This window comes from Lissotriton helveticus, chromosome 9 (assembly GCF_964261635.1).
Source record: "Lissotriton helveticus chromosome 9, aLisHel1.1, whole genome shotgun sequence".
NCBI lineage: Eukaryota > Metazoa > Chordata > Amphibia > Caudata > Salamandridae > Lissotriton > Lissotriton helveticus.
The window spans coordinates 279878524-279895543 of NC_136070.1; the positions used below are offsets into that span (position 1 = coordinate 279878524).

Genomic DNA, 17020 nt, shown 5'->3' on the forward strand with positions numbered 1-17020 from the left:
CAATTACAGGCCCATTTCTCTCCTCCCTGCACTGGTTAAGATCCTGGAGAAACACGCGCACGCCGTACTTTCCAATTTTTGGGAAACCCATGATCTGCTGCACTCCACTCAATCTGGCTTCCGCCCCAATTTAAGCACCGAGACGGCGCTGTTGGAGGTATCTGAAGCCATTAAAGAGGCACTGGATTCGGTAAGCAAAGCCACGCTTGTCATGCTTGATTTGTCGGCGGCCTTTGACACCGTCCCCCATGAGGGTCTCCTCGCCAGACTTCATGAGATCGGTCTGAGGGGGAAGGTGCTTAGCTGGTTTAGATCATTCCTGGCTGGCCGTCGACCAACGGTCTGGGCCTCACCTAGCTCTGCCGTGATGCCACCTTTGGGAGTCGGAGTCCTGCAGGGTTCGGTGTTGAGCCCGACTCTTTTCAACATTTTTATGACCCCTCTGGCGGCATTGGCGGAGTCTTTCGGGGCCCAGATCGTATCCTATGCCGACGATACCCAGCTCCTCTTTACGTGCGGGAAAGGAGCAGACTTTAATGGAGAGAGTATCCGTGGGTGCCTTAGGGCTGTTTTTAAATGGTTCCAGCTTAACAGCCTCAAGTGCAACTCAGACAAATCTGAGGTACTCTTCTTCGGCTGCCCATCTGATCCAGACTGGCAGGAATGGTGGCCTGTTAATATGTTTCCTCCAGCGCGGTCGTCCCAGCTAGCAAAGAATCTGGGAATTAAAATCGACAATGGTCTGAGGTTGAGATCTCAGATCCTCGGGCTCACAGGAACATGCTTTGGCCTCCTCAGGATGCTTCGTAAGTTCCTTCCTTTGCTCTCAGAAGATCATAGGAAGACTACGGTGCAGGCCTTAATTGGTTCAAGATTGGACTACTCCAACGTCCTATATCTTGGCCTGCCGGAGTTTCTCCTGCAACGGTTGCAGGTGGTCCAAAACTCGGCCGCGCGGGCCATTTTTGGCCTTTACAAGCGAGCCAGAGTCTCCGGCCTGTTGCAGTCGCTCCACTGGCTGCCTATCCGGAAGCGGATAGTTTTTAAGGCCTTGACCTTGGCCCACAAGGCTCTCTACGCATCTGGAGCAAAATATCTCCAAAGAAGGCTCGCCTTTTACCATCCGGCCCGATCTTTGAGATCTGAATCACTGTTTCTCGCTGTGGTTCCTCGTGTAAAAAGAGCCCGCATTGGAGGTCGTTCCTTCAGGCTGTTGGCGCCACAGCTTTGGAATACTTTGCCCTTGGCATTACGCATACTTCCAATCCATTGACCTTTAGGAAGGGCCTCAAAACTTGGCTTTTTGCCCGCTAGTATGTTTCTTTCCTTTTCAGCCGCGCCCTCTTCCTATTTTCACTGTGTTGTTTTATTTTGCTACAGGCTTTCAATAAAAGCGCCGGGACACTCCATGGAGTAGCCACGCGCTATACAAGACTAACCTAACATAACATAACATAACATAACATACGTCTGTTGATGAATGAGTGGATGAGTGTATAGATCTTGGAATTACTAAATAGGTGTGTTGTAAGTGGCATTGGTATGTCTATTGTATTGAAAATGTTATTTTCTATTTTTGAATGTGTGTAATAAAAGTTAAATTAGGGTGAGAGATCTGCCACTCTTCCACAAGGATGATGTCATCAGTGATGTCATCAGTGATGTCATTTGAGATGTCATCAGTGATGTCATGAGTGATGTCACTGACCATGTCATGAGTGATGGAATATGTGACGTCATCAGCAGTGCATTGCGGGCGCGTGAGTTATAGTTAGCTGAACTAACTATAACGGGGGAATTTCAATTGTTTTATATGAGTGAAATGTCCAGCTAACTATAACATGTGTCCAACCTACGTTTTTTTCAGTGAATTTCAAAGGTTTTTTAAATGCTAATTCCTAACTATAACATGTGTAAAACCTACGGTTTTTTCAGTGAATTTCAAAGGTTTTTTAAATGCTAATTCCTAACTATAACGTGGCTGTAACCTATGGTTTTTTTCAGTGAATTTCAATGGTTTTGTAAATGAAAACTTTTTAATGTAATAATTGTTATATTTTTTATACTGATTGACTATATTATTATAATTTTTTTATTTTTAGATATATTATTTTTTAAATTACATTACATATTTTTAATATAAATTGATAAAAAATGTCTGTACACCTCTCTGCAACGCAGCCCCCTGACGCGTTTGCAGAGGGGGAACTAATTCCCCTTGCATACTGGGGGTCCCTGGGGGCCAACTAGCTCACCAGGAACCTCCAGTATTCCCCAGGGGGCTGCACTGCAGAGAGGTGTAATGAGTCCACACCCTTTTTTAAACCTCTCTGTAGCGCAGCCCACAGGCGCGTTTGCAGAGGGGGAACTAATTCCCCTTGCATACTGGGGGTCCCTGGGAGGCAACTAGCCCACCAGGAGCCTCCAGTATGCGCCAGGGGGCTGCGTTGCTTTGCCCCGGAGGGCGGCGGTCCCCGGGGCAGTGTGGGGGGGGATTGGGCACCCCCCACACTTCTTTATCACTATGCCCCCACAATTTGGTCCCCCTGGGGGGGTAATTTTTAAATAAACATACCGTTTTTCTTTAAAAAAACATTATTGGCCTTGGGGGTCCTTGTGGGACCCCATGAGCACGCCTAGGGGGTCAGGGTGCTTCTACCCTGCCCCCTTTTTGTGTTCGACACGTTTTTTTTTCTGCTTTCTTGTGCCTCGGTCTACCGAGCACAAGATGGCTGCCAACACTTCCTGGTTTGAAGTGTTGAAAGCCAATGAGCATGCAGCTTGTGCTCGAGAAGTTTTAGAACTCAAAAAGGGGGCAGGGTAGAAGCACCCTGACCCCCTAGGCCTGCTCAGGGGTTCCCACAAGGACCCCCAAGGCAAAAAAAAAATGTTTTTTGGGGGGAAAATCATGGGGTGCGCGCACCCCGAGCAGGCCTAGGGGGTCAGGGTGCTTCTACCCTGCCCCCTTTTTAAGTTCTACACTTTTTTTCTGCTTTCTTGTGCCTCAGTCTACTGAGGCACAAGATGGCTGCCATCCATTTCTGTTTTGGAGTGTTGACAGACAGTGGCAGCCAATCAGCATGAAGCTCGTGCACGGCAAGATGCGCGCACAGTGCGCGCACAGTGCGCGCTTATAGATATATAATTGATTTCAACTTTAATTTTCTCAGGCACTACTGGAGGGATTTACACTATTTAACCAAAAGCGTGATCTGCGTACCAGACTCTACCATTTTGCCAAGTTTGGTGTAATTCCGTTCAGCGGTTCGGGCTGTAGCCGTGTCTAAAGGTCCTATGGAAATTAACATGGGGAAAACACGTTTTGGGACCCCCCTTTTTTCTCGGCCCCCGCTTGACGAATCTACCTGAGACTTTCAGAGAAGGAGCGGAGCGGAGCTGGCCACAATTTTGGAAAATTACACACAAATTCCTCAACCGGCGCCAGAGTTATTCCAAATAGAATGTTGCGGATTTCCTATGGAAACTAGGTCCTAACTATAACTACCTACTGGCGACCGCCAGTAGGTAATATATATATATATATATATATATATATATATATATATATATATATATATTCACTGAAAAAACCATAGGTTATAGACCATATATAGTTAGGAATTTGCATTTACAAAACCTTGAAAATTCACTGAAAAAACCATAGGTTAGAGACCATATATAGTTAGCTGGACATTTTATTGATATAAAACCAATGAAATTCCATATATAGTTAGTTGCACTAACTATATATTTCGCGCATCCGCAATCCAATGCTGATGATGTCACATATTACATCATTCATGACATGGTCAGTGACATCACTGATGACATCACTGATGACATCTCAAATGACATCACTGATGACATCACTGATGACATCTCATTTAACATCAATGATCACACCACTGATGATATACTTCATGTGATAATACAATGCACCTCCTTACACTCTAATATAACCTCTGTTACACCTAGTGTAAAATACAGAGTATCATTTTTGAAACCATTGACACACGAATACCATTTACTACATACGCACTCACTGATTCCTACGTCTACACACACATTCACTCATTCACCCATACAATCACTCGTACATACAGTCACTCATCATTACAACACTATCATATGCACTCATACACCTATGCAGACACTCACACACTGCCACTCATCCATGGAGTTACTCACACACCTAGTCAGTCCTGTAAAGAATCAATCACACTTCCATTTTCTCATCTATACAGTTAAACACAGAACACCTTACATTTTCAAACATATACTAACACATACTTACTCTCTTATACAATCACTGATACAAGTACACATTGATCTGCACAGAGTCACACAGCTCCCAGACAGCCACACACACACTCAGTCTCTCATACAAATACTTGGGCAACCAATCAATAACCCATATAGCCACTCATATAGCTACTGATCAACACATGCAGCAGCTTGCACAACAACAGACATACTGATGCACACTTTCAGACAGTTTAGTCACTAACCCATGCATTCAGTAAGACGCATTTAATCACTCACTCATACAGTCAATCACGCACCTACTAAAACCTTCATTCAGACACTTATACATCCACTCATTCTTCAATATGTAAAACATATTTTTTATTTATTTTAGGTTTTTATAGAGCGCGTAGTCACCCTCGAGTATCCCAGCGCTGAAACCTCGTACTCCTACAGGGGGGGGGCAAGGGAAACTTCAAGTAGATCGAGGAAAGAGGAGGGTTTTGAGGGACTTCCTAAATCTTAGGAGGTTAGGTTCCGCTCTAAGGCTCGGGGGAAGAGCGTTCCATTTTCTGGCCGTGTTTACCGAGAATCTGCGACCGCCAAAGCGGGCTTTCTTCACCCTAGGGACAACGATAAGGTTTCCCTGTTCAGACAGGAGCGCTCTCGGTGGTCTGTAAGGGGTGATCCACGTGCTCAGAATGGGGGGGCCGGCGTTGTGCAGGGTCTTGTGGGCTAGGCAGAGGGCCTTGAATGCGACTCTCTCCCTCACAGGGAGCCAATGAAGTTTTCTCAACGCTGGTTTGGCCGATGTTCTTGATGGGGTGTTTGTGAGCAGGCGGGCTGCGGCATTTTGGGTTTTTTGTAAGATCTGGTAGGTGGCTTCCGGCGCACCGAGGTAAATAGCGTTGCTGTAGTCTAGCCTTGCTAGCACTAGACCTTGAATTAGCAGGAGACGAGACTGGAATGGTAGTAGGGGAAGTACCTTTCTGCATGCTCTCAGAAGCCCGTAGCAGATGCCGGCAGTTTTCCTCGCCTGAGTTCTGAAGGTGAGGTCTGTCTCCAACCACACTCCCAGACTCTTGACCTCTGTTTTGGGGGAGGGGGGGTCACCCATACAGGCGGGCCAGATGTCAGGTGGGAGACTCAAGGTTTTGTGGCCAAGGAGCAGGATCTCTGTTTTTGACCCGTTGAGCTTTAGGTCAGAGTCGCTCATCCATTGGTGGACGGTGGAGAGACAGTCACGCAGGTTGGAGGGTTTTAGCTTGGGGTGTGAGAGAGTCACCACCAGCTGGGTGTCGTCAGCATAGCTGACGATCGTGACTCCGAATGGGGCGACCAGCTCCTCCAGTGGGGCCATATACACGTTGAAAAGCGTGGGGCTCAGTGAAGAGCCCTGTGGCACTCCACACCGGAGGGGGATTGGGGGGGAGCGGGTTTCTCCTTCCCAAACTTGGAAGGAGCGTTGAGAGAGGAAGGATGTAAGCCATCTCAGCGCACTGTCTTGTATGCCTGTGTTGTCTAGGCGCTGGGCTAGGACCTGATGGTTGACAGTGTCGAATGCCGCGCTGAGGTCCAGGAGGACCACTGCCACTGATCCTCCTGTGTCAATGATTTCCCTCGCTTTTTCTACGGCCGCTAGGAGGGCGGTGTCTGTCCCCTGACCTGGTCTGAAGCCGGTTTGGGAGTTTTTTAAGAGAAGGTTTGCCTCCAAGAAGTGGGACAGCTGTTTATTTGCAAGTTTCTCTGCGACCTTCCCTATCCAGGGGAGGAGCGAGATGGGTCTGTAGTTGGACAAGTCCGTGGGGTCTAGTGATGGCTTCTTCAATATACCTTTGACCACGGCCTCCTTCCAGCTTTGGGGGACTTCTCCTTGGGTAAACGAGGTGTTGATTAGGGCCGTGAGTCTAGCTACAATAGTCCGGGCGATGTTTTTTGTGAACCGAACGGGCACTGAGTCGCTGGGAGCGCCACTTTTCGTGGCTGCTAGGGTGGTTGCCACTTCTTCTTCCGTAAAAGGTCCGAATGAAGCTAAACTGGGGAGTTCGGAGGAGTCGGTGGGATTTTTTGACGTGAGGGTACAATCCTTTGCTAATCCGCGGGTGGCCTGATTGGTGACGGGTAGGGAGGAAAGGATTTTCTTTATTTTATTATCAAAGAAATTAGCCAAGTTGGCGCATTTCTCCTCGGCTGCTTTAGGGTCCAGGGATATCTGCGGGGGAGCTGGGACATGGAGAAGCTCTTTAAGGATGGAAAAAGTCTCCTTCGCAGAGCACGCGGAGTTCTTTATTTTTTCCTCAAAGAAGGAGCTTTTTACGCTGTGGAGGGCTTGTTTGTATGCCTTCATGGCTGTTTGGTAGGCGTTTTTGTTCGTCGCCGTTTTATTTTTTCTCCAAGTCCGCTCCGTCTTTTTGCACTCCTTCCTGAGGATGTTCAGGGCTGGAGTGTACCAAGGGGCATGGTTAATCCTTTTTACATGCTTGAGGGCGCATGTTAGTGGGGCGAGGCTGTCTAGGGGGTTGGTGAGCCAGCTGTTGAACTCCCTATCGGCGGTGTTAGGGTCAATGGAAAGGGGACCGTCGGATTCCCTCAGCTTCACTTCCCATTCTTCTGGTCTTAGCTTGTTCCAACGTCTGGTTAGAATCTTGGTTTTCTGTTTAGGAACCGTGGCGGGCTGAAAGGGCCAGTGCATGGGGACCAGAAAGTGGTCGGTCCATGGAAGAGGGGTAGGATCTTGTGTTTGAAGATTTTTAATGTTAGAGAAGACTGGGTCTAGGAGATGCCCTTTCTCGTGCGTGGGTTTCGAGTTCAGGAGCAGGAGGTCAGCTGACATGAGGTCTGCTTGGAGATTGACGGCCGTGTTGTCTGCCTTGTCTAGAAAGTGAAGATTCAAGTCCCCTAGAAGGAGGAAGTTGGGCGTTTCTAGAGTTTTTAAAAGGATGTGGTCCATCAGCGTGCTAGGGAAATCACCTGTCGCGCCTGGTGGTCGATATACCAGCAGACCCGACAGTGAAGTGGTGGGGGAGATCTGGAGGGAGAAATTCCCGTTTTCACAGTCCTTTACCGTGCCCTCGTTGATCTTGCAGCTGAAATTGCTTTTATAGAGAATGGCGAGCCCGCCACCTCTTCCAACTGGTCTATCGAGGCAGCAGATTTGATAGCCGGGGGGGGTTGCGTTGACCAGGTCCGAACCGTTGCTGGGGGTCAGCCAGGTTTCGGTTAAGAATAGGGCATCTAGCGAGAGGGTTTGAGTGAGGAGGTTGATCTCGTGCGAGTGTTTTGCTAGCGACCTGCAATTCAGAAGGCCCAGTCGAAGCATATGGCAAGGTTCCGTGGCTTTGTGGGTGTCGCAAAGGGGACATCCTGTGAACGGGGTGTCATCCTTGAGGATGAAGTCGCACTGAGGGTTTTTCTTAGTGTTCCAAAGGCGGAGGGTATCCGGGGAGTAGGATAGGTGGGGCTGTGATTTGGGCATAGTGACTGGTCCTAGGGCCGGCTGGGCCAGGACGGGCCCAGACGGGCTTGCCTTTGGCGCGCCTTCGGCGCGCTGCCGGCGCGCCCGCTGCGCCCGTCCGCTGCGCGTCCGGTGATTGCACATTTTTTATGGGTGGGGAAGGGGCGGGTGGGCGTGGCCTCGGGGTAGGCGTGGCCTGACTACCTCGCCGTCAATGGCGGCACAATTGTTTGTTTGTCTCCGCTTCCTACGTTGCAGCGAAAGGGTCGCTGTTCAGGGCTTCAATCGCCTGTGTTCCGTGAAGGCAGGGGGTGAGTGAAGTTTAAAAATGCAAAGAATGCGCAAGGTGAAAATACGAGAATACAATTTTAAAAACAAGAGGTCTCCCGGCTTTCCGCCTCAGGAGAATTACAGAAACACACAGTCACTGGATGATGTCATCAGTGATGTCATCAGTGATGTCATTTGAGATGTCATCAGTGATGTCATCAGTGATGTCACTGACCATGTCATGAATGATGTAATATGTGACATCATCAGCATTGGATTGCGGATGCGCGAAATATATAGTTAGTGCAACTAACTATATATGGAATTTCATTGGTTTTATATCAATAAAATGTCCAGCTAACTATATATGGTCTCTAACCTATGGTTTTTTCAGTGAATTTTCAAGGTTTTGTAAATGCAAATTCCTAACTATATATGGTCTATAACCTATGGTTTTTTCAGTGAATTTCATTGGTTTTTTAAAAGCTAATATCTATAGCTGTAAAATATATTCTTTATTACGTGACGTATCACGTAGCCACGTGAGACGCCTCATGACGCGTCGCATAACCGTGACGTATCGGCTCTGCAGCGCAAACAAAACCCGTAACGTAAGCACGCCGGAGCACGCTTACAGATATATATATTTTTTATTAACCTTAATTAGACAAAATCCACACGTGCACATATCTTGAGGCCTTGCAAAGGCACATCAAACAAACAGTCCCTACAATTTTGCCAAGTTTGGTGGAAATCTATTCCCTTAAATTTTTTTTTACTGTTTCTCTTGGTTTTCCCCTTGTTACGCTTACCGGGACGCTACCCGGTACGTGAACCGGACGCTCCAAAAACACAAGATGGCAGACTCCCGTTACGCTGCCGGTTAGCTGCCCGGTTAGCTGCCCGGTTCGCGTACCGGGACGCGCCTCTACGGCGAAAAATCGCTAAATTTTATTTTTTTTATTTTTTTGCCCCGCGGGGCACTTTAATATCCCCCTCATCAATCCTAGGGGGTCAGGAGGGGTCTACCTTGCCCCCTTTCCTTTATTTCCCCCTTCGTTTTTCACCACATCTTGTCTCTCGATCCTACCGAGAGACAAGATGGCGGCCGCTCCGGAATGTTTAGAATGTTGACAGACACCGAAGAGCCAATCAGCTTCGCTTCGCGAAGTTCCGTTACGCGTCCGGTACGCGAACAGGGGCGCTAACCGGAGCGCTGTCACAGATATATATATTTTTTAAAACGTTAATTTCGCAAAATCCACTGGAGCACATATATTGAGACATAGCAAAGGCACGTCGGGCAAACCATATCTACAATTTTGCCAAGTTTCGTGGAAATCCATTCAGCCGTTCGAGCTAAAAGTGAGTCCAACCGCCCTATGGAAAATTGCATGGGAAAAACGCGTTTTGGGACCCCCCTTTTTTCTCGGCCCCCCCTTGACGAAACTCCCCCAAATTGTCAGGGGCTGCTCAGAAACAAAATGTTCCATTTTCCTGAAAATTTCATCCAATTCCGTCCTCAAACGCCAAAGTTATTCGACATAGAATTTTCAAAAATCCCATAGGAAAAAAATCCTAACTATATATACCTACTGGCGACCGCCAGTAGGTAATATATATATATATATATATATATATATATATATATATATATATATATATATATATATATATATATATATATATATATATATATATTATATATAAAGACATACACATTCTTCTCTTCTCTTCTTTTTTGTGAAGGAGATTTTGGTGTATATATATATATATATATATATATATATATATATATATATATATATATATATATCTTTTCTACATGGCATTACATTTTTCCTTACCATGTGTTACTGCAATATATTTAAACCGCAGTCCAGCTAGAACACAGTTGTTCTCCTGGCAGACATATATTTGCGTCATGCATGTGGGTGGTGTAAATACACACTTCATCCCTCGTGATATTTAGCATCCACACCTTATGTGCTTTTTCTGCACCATCTACAGCAGTATTGCAGGAGACTTAAATAGAGCAATTGAGTGAAACCAATTTAACAGCTGCTGCTTTAGGACCAGAGCATATGCATTATGGCACTGATTAGAATTGTCACTGGCACAGAGTGCTAATGGAAGCAAAATCAGGGTCCAGGAAAAGGTGAAAAATCTGAAGGGACCACACCACAGAACATACAAATGTGCTATAGCCATGGAGACTGTGTCTTTAACTGACAAAAGCTCCCTTCACAAGGCTTATTATGCAGTCCATTTACTAATTCACACCAGACACAATTTCTGTTAAGGTGATATTTCTGGGAAAAAAACTTGCATTGTGGGGCTGGAAGCAAACAGAACAGGGCTACATCCTGTGTCAAACCCCTGAAACCATACATGTGAGACATGTGAATGCAGGAAATAACAGAAACTTCCAGGTAATCTAAAAGGGTGTCAGGCCACAACCACCTGGGCATGAGTTTGTAACATAACGTGTATTTGTAAAGCACACGTTCACGCCCCCGTGGGCACCTTGGGGCTGAATAACAGATGTTTTATTGTGACCCAACTCAATGGTACTCATTTTATCTACCTCAGGAGGATGAACGGCTGAGGGACCCCACAGGGATTTGAACTTGTGACCATGAGGTTAAACACATGCCCCTACAGTGGACGCATTAGTCCACTGAGCCACCAGAACCGGTTTGTTCCAGTCCTCTCAGCTTTTCAGACTCACTTATCTATATGGAAATTCCATCCATCTACCACCAACCATCAACTTCTAATCATATATCTGTAGTGAATGTCCCAGCCTCCTTACCAGCAACAGCTGCAAGAGAAATAGAAACACAAAAAATCGGACTCTTCCTTAAACCCCAATGGCCAGCCTGCTGTAATGAGTGCGGCTATGTTTGCTCCCTAAGAGCAAACACTTTTGCAAATTGGTCCTATTACGGAAATTCGCAGAGTCTCCGAGTGGAGCCTGCCCACCTGAAAATGGGAACGCGTGTGAGTCAATTTAATACTACCATACTACACAAAAATAAATAATTCCATCTATTCTTGAAGCGCCTGGCAAATATTGGTCAGCAGCCGTGAATTTAATTTAATCTCGAGAACAGACTGTCTCTCGAGTCGGAGAAGAAAATGACTCCTAATAATCCTGTCTAGTACATAAAGGTGCTTTTAACGAGCTGCAGGCATTGTTGAGTGTCTCTGTCCTCAAGGAGAATGACAGCTTGCAGGACTCCAAGGTGTCAGCCAATATGTGGTCCAAAAAGGAGTTCAAAATATTGATAATATACAATAACATTGTATTTACAACGAGAAGCATCAACATATTTTCAAGATTATAGATTTACAATCCATAACTCAACATCGTCATACCTTAAATGAATAGGACACGTTACAACGCACGTGTTACAACGCGTGTCATTACAACAATTTTTTACAACGCGAAATCCATTACAACGCATATCGTTACAACACATGTCATTACAATGCACATTCCATTACAACGTAATTACTATTCCAACTCCACTGGGGCGTTACTTTAGGGAATGCGTTGTAATGGATTATGCGATGTAATGACATGCGTTGTAAAAAAATTGTTGTAATGACATGTGTGCACTGTAAACGTTGTTTCCCACCTTAAATACATGTGCATATCATGAAGGTAAGTAGATGTGGAGTTAGGAATTGAAACCTATATCAATATTGTCAAGATCCTTGAAAGGGTTTTAATAGTAAACCTACATATGGTGTCAGTGAATGTAAATGGGAGTTAAACATCATATACCTGTTCTGCCCATATTTAATGACCTTGATGATATGTTGGTACACGATGTTCTGGACACAATTTTATTGTCAATCGATATTAAAACTTATGAAGTGTTAAACACCCGTATCCGAGACTGCTTGATTTGGTACTCACTGTGAGTCGAGCCGGTGTTGCCAGTAGTTGGATCTCAGAACCAATTTTTCAATATTGTACCCAGCTCCGAATTCAAGTTACAGTTCGTATAGTTAGGATTCCAGTAGTACACCTGAGCGAATTCAGGCATCTGAGTTTGATTAAATCTGGGGCTAAATTTGGGCGCATTGCTCATTAAACTATATAACTGGCAGGAACTCACTGGCAGTAAGGCAAGCCAACACAGTTGGTGCAAAATACTGCTTACTGGTTTAAGTGACTGGCTGGATAAATGGTGTATTATTCATTAGAGCTAAATTGAGAAAGGTCGTTAATCATGCCTTTCAAGCAGTAAATGTGGAAGAAAAGTTTAGGGTTAACTACAACAACATGTTAACCCACCGGTCTGCCAAGGATGGGCTCAAGGGAGAAAGAAGTGAGTTTCTTACCTAGCTCTTTGAGTGTCCACAGAAATGTGTACACAGACCTACATGTACCGTAGAATGTGAGACGAATCCTACCTACCTTTGTAGGATGTTAAGGAAATCATATCCTCTTGCCACTACAAGACCTACATAGAAACCTTTCTTACCTCAGGAAAAATATAAGAGAAATCGAAATCCCCATCCAATAAGGGTAAGAGAATTTTTCCAGGTCTCCTGGTAAGATTAGGGAAATTCTTTGCGCCTTTCTAATGATGTGAGAGAAGTGCTCGCTAAAGAACAAATCACAGATAGGAGAGAAATCTAGACTGACACTCAACATTGTGAAATATCCCCTGGGCCACCTTGTAAAGATGAGGAGATCCTATCCGTCACATGCAGCCTCAGAGGTTAAAGGAATTCTAGAGGCCACCCGGGAGTGTGACAGAGCTTCTTTGTGCCCAGAAGTACCTGAATGAAATCCTACATGCCACCCTAAGAAGAGAGGGATCCCATGTCCCCTCACGAATGTGAGAGATACCCTACCTACCAGCCCAAGAATCTGAGTGGAATTCTTCATGTCACTTCAAGGGTATGTAACAAATCGTCGACCCAAGGCAATGAATGAAGTCCTACCCACCAATCTAACAGCATAAGAGAAACTCTGTCAGTCATCCAGAGTGCACAGGAAGCCCTTGTTGTCACCAGAAAAGTGCAAGAAAATGAAATCCCACATACAACAACCACAGTGTGAGAGAAATACCTGACCACCTAAGATTAGGAGGAACTTCTGTGCGTTACTTTAGGGATTCAATGGCAATTGCGGTGATTCCGGAATAGACACATGATGGTGTCTCCTTTTTATGAGAGGTCCCTTAGAGGGAATAACATAGTTGGGTTGGTACAAGGGTGAGACACCAATATCATCTTCTTTGAAATTTACAAGTTTGACAAATGGATAACAAACATCAGGTATCAAAGAGCTGGGAGGTTTCGTCTCGCTAGTTTGTCAGCTCCATATGAATGGGTTGCAGATGCTTTTTATGGCAGGACATGTGTTCTGAACCATAGAGTCCATGAAGGTCTCTTGACAACTGGAGGGAGAGAGAGAGAGATGGCAACATATGCTGAGCCTAGTAAGTCGGCATGTTGCTTCCTGTGTTGAGCCTGAATGGTGGGTAAGTAATCTTAATGCTCACCACTGACAAGATGCTGTGTTTTTAGTCGCCATGATCTGAATTGGGATAGGTAGACTCAGCATTTCATCCTTCCGAGGACAGTAAATTTAGTACCATATTGGATGATAGTAAAATCTGTTGCTTTAAGTCCTTTGGAATATTTAGTTGTACATAAAATAAAAAACAAAATAGTATTATTCTGTAGGATTCTTTAAATCCTGTTCTAAAGAGGTTCCAGAAGACTTGTTTTCGCTGTATTGAACGATTCAGCATAGGGTTAGAAGAGGAATACTGTTGTATTGATTACCATGGGCATCTCCTAAACAATACCCTTATAGAGTGATTGAAATAGTTGTAGTGGAAAAGGGATGCCACTACAAGCCACTGCAGCAGTCTGTGCGCCTTAGGGGTATGGTTCTACCACTGCAAGCCCATGCCAGCCAAATGTGACACCTAGCAAAATTCACTTTTTGCATGCAAAGGCCTGTCCGTAAATGCACTGCTGTGACATTCAGACTGGAGCCTAAACATGTGCATTCTACTGGAGAAAACCAGAATTTTAAAAAAAACACTGAACTTGTGCAACTCTGCTCAATCTGTCCCAATGTATTGACGAGCTAAAGTAGACACCTATAATCTTATTAAGAAACAACAGTATACACAGAATATTATCGACAATGATCGTCATGTTAGTAAAATAAAAGCAAGGTTGACGAAGGACCAATGGAAGCAGGATTTTAAGTGATTCCAAGGTGAGAGTCAAGGAATGTGTATAGACATTCTGGAAAAAATATACCAGTTGAAGGAGGAAAGCTAAATAGGAAAAGAAGTAGAGACCGGTAGGTATGTGAAGTGTTTGGAACTGACAGAATTCCGAGTGGTGTGTTCTACCATATCAGTGTGTTAAAATTCCAAAGGATTATAGCTGAGTGCAAAACACAGATTGTGGGAGTGTGGTCCACCCAAATGCCAATTTCATTGAACATTTGTTACCCTGACAGTTTGTCAGTTTCACTTTCTGGCATAGCTGGTCTTTCAAATTTCTGCGCCAACACTTCACCCTCTTCCATTGTTCTCCCTCACGAATTGCACCAAACGTGCAGCATTCCTGGAAACGTTTAGTGGAAATTTTGCAGGGAAGGAAACAAAATAATTCTAATGATGTCCTATTGGGCGATTAAAGAAGAACTGTTGGGCAAGCCCTCTGTGTGGCTTCTGATTTCATATTCCAGGTCCTGTGATACAAAGGGTACCTATCCACTGTTGTTTCCTTCTGGAGGTGTCTAGCAAATCTGCGAGAAGTTGTTCCCTCCACTATGCCCTCTAACTGCCATGTTAATTCAGCATTAGAAATCAAAGCTGCTAGTCTGCTGACGAAAGTCAATATTGAACAGTTTCCCCCTGGCTCAGCTTCAGCGTGGACAGACTCCTCTCAGACATGGCGCCTCCAGGATGCAAACACTCCACATACAGATCTGTGGCATATGGGGTTGGCTTTGAATCAATATGTGTAGCAATAAAAAGAATGTGTTTGGGAATTACACCATCTCTGATAATCCGCCAGAAATGCGTGACACATGTGGCCCAATTGATTGGCAGCAGGTGCTTGTGTGTGTGAAGAAAAATCAACTGCTTCTCACACAAGTACAGAGAGATGTGGGAAGTAGAGAGTGAAAAGGGTCAACGCAACAATTTCGTAGAAGGCTGTTGGCTCTGGTGCTGTGGTTTTCACTGGTTGTCTGTTTCATTCTGTTAAGTGTCTTTCAACTCCCTTATGACTAACGTTTCTCAAGTTGTTTCAGTGTATGTTTCTGTACGTATCTTACTTGTTTATCTTGTCTTTCACTTGTCATATTTTCTATTGTGGTGGGTTCTGTGTTTTCCCACTAGTCCATGTTGTTTGCCTTTGGGTGATCTGACTGCAGTTTGGAAGAGGTGATGCGCGCAGCATGGACACACATTGTGTGATAGAAGGACCAGCGGCATCCAACAACCCCTCCCTGAACCTGTCTACACCTGAGACCCTGAATATAAGAGTCCTCAACAATACTGAGTCATGCTGTTCTGCAGCTGTGATTCTGTTTGTTTTTGTAAATGTTTATTTTATCGATGCCGCTGCTACCAGGAGTGAGTTGCGTGTGTTTTGCATGCATTCACTATCTTTCCAATGGTTGACAAACACATGTACCTAAATGTCCCTTCATTTTCTCTGTCTTTTGATTTAGATGACTCGCTCTAGTCAGGGTGGTCGCCAATAATGCTCCTAATTTAGGAAATCCCCAAACTCCTCTTTTCTAGCAGGTCTGTTGACACTCCATCTCTGGAGATGTTGTGTTTCTTTGGTATCTTCATCTCAGCTGATTATCTCTTTTCGAGTGTTCTGTAATCTGAGCCATGCAAGTTTCTTCAAAGTGACCTTCATGGCTTCCGCAGCTTGATACACAACGAGTTTATATTAAAAACTAGTGTATAATAGCTATAGAAATTAAACATTTGTTCCAGAAATTCATACAGATGTAACATTTTGAGGACCTTATTCACCCTTGTTATTGTCTGCCTCTGTCTGCTTCCAGCCCCTCTTTATCAGCAGGGGTTGTGGCCTCCAGAATTGGACACTGCGCTTTGGATACAAAACTCTAATACAACCATATATATTTTCTTTACGATTCCTGTGTGTGCACTTCTAAATATTCCTTTCTCTCCTCTCTCTGTATTGTCTCTTTATGAAATGAAAATGAGATTTGTAAAGCACTCTAATACCCTGAGGTGTCTTGGCGCTGAGCTCCTTGAAGTGTTTGATGATTTTGAGAAAGATAAGAGGGAGCTTAATGATGAAAGAGCCAGGTTTTTAAAGTTTTCCTGAATGAAAGCAGATCAGTTGTTTTCTTTTTGTTCTGCCCTGAGGTCATCAGCTTTGACAATCTCAAACTCCTTCTTTCCTCTCCTGAGCTCGACCTCCTTAAGTGCAACTTCACACTTAACCGAGAAATTAGTGCTTATCTCAACTTCACCTCTGACAAGAATTGATGGACCAATCCTGCAATTCAAATAGGTGTCCTAGAAAGAAATTATTATTATTATTATTATTATGCGTTCTTATATAGCGCTCGATTACCCGTAGGCATCTCGGCGCTTGCCTTGGGAACCCGTCCTGGTTTTTCCCTGTGAGATACCCGTACTGGGCATCCCCAAGGTGAAAGCCAGGCATCCCGCCGCAGGGGGGCCGTAGTGGAGATTAAGCAAGCTAATGCCCAGAGCTGCAGAGTGTGAACCTGTGACTCGAGTAGGCACCGAAACGAGAATTATCGAGTCCGTGGATATTTGGGCTCAAGACCCTGCCGCGTCGGGAATTGAACCCTGGTCCCGGGTCTGACCTCTGCTTCAGGGTCTGCCGCCTCTAACCAGTGAGCCACACTTCTCCAATTAGCCCCTAGATAACAAAAATATAGTTTCTTATTTTTTAAATGATTTCAGAAATGTCAAAGGGTAGACTTTATGCATTGGTATGAGTTGGTGAGCTCATGGAACAACAATACCAGGCTTC

At 44.9% G+C, this 17020-nt stretch overlaps 1 protein-coding gene across 12 annotated transcripts in view; it reads left to right on the forward strand.

Annotated features, from left to right (window-relative positions):
* NRXN3 (neurexin 3) overlaps positions 1–17020 on the forward strand; it is a 2205897-nt gene that overhangs the window by 1875044 nt on the left and 313833 nt on the right. The gene's annotated exons all lie outside the window — the stretch shown is intronic.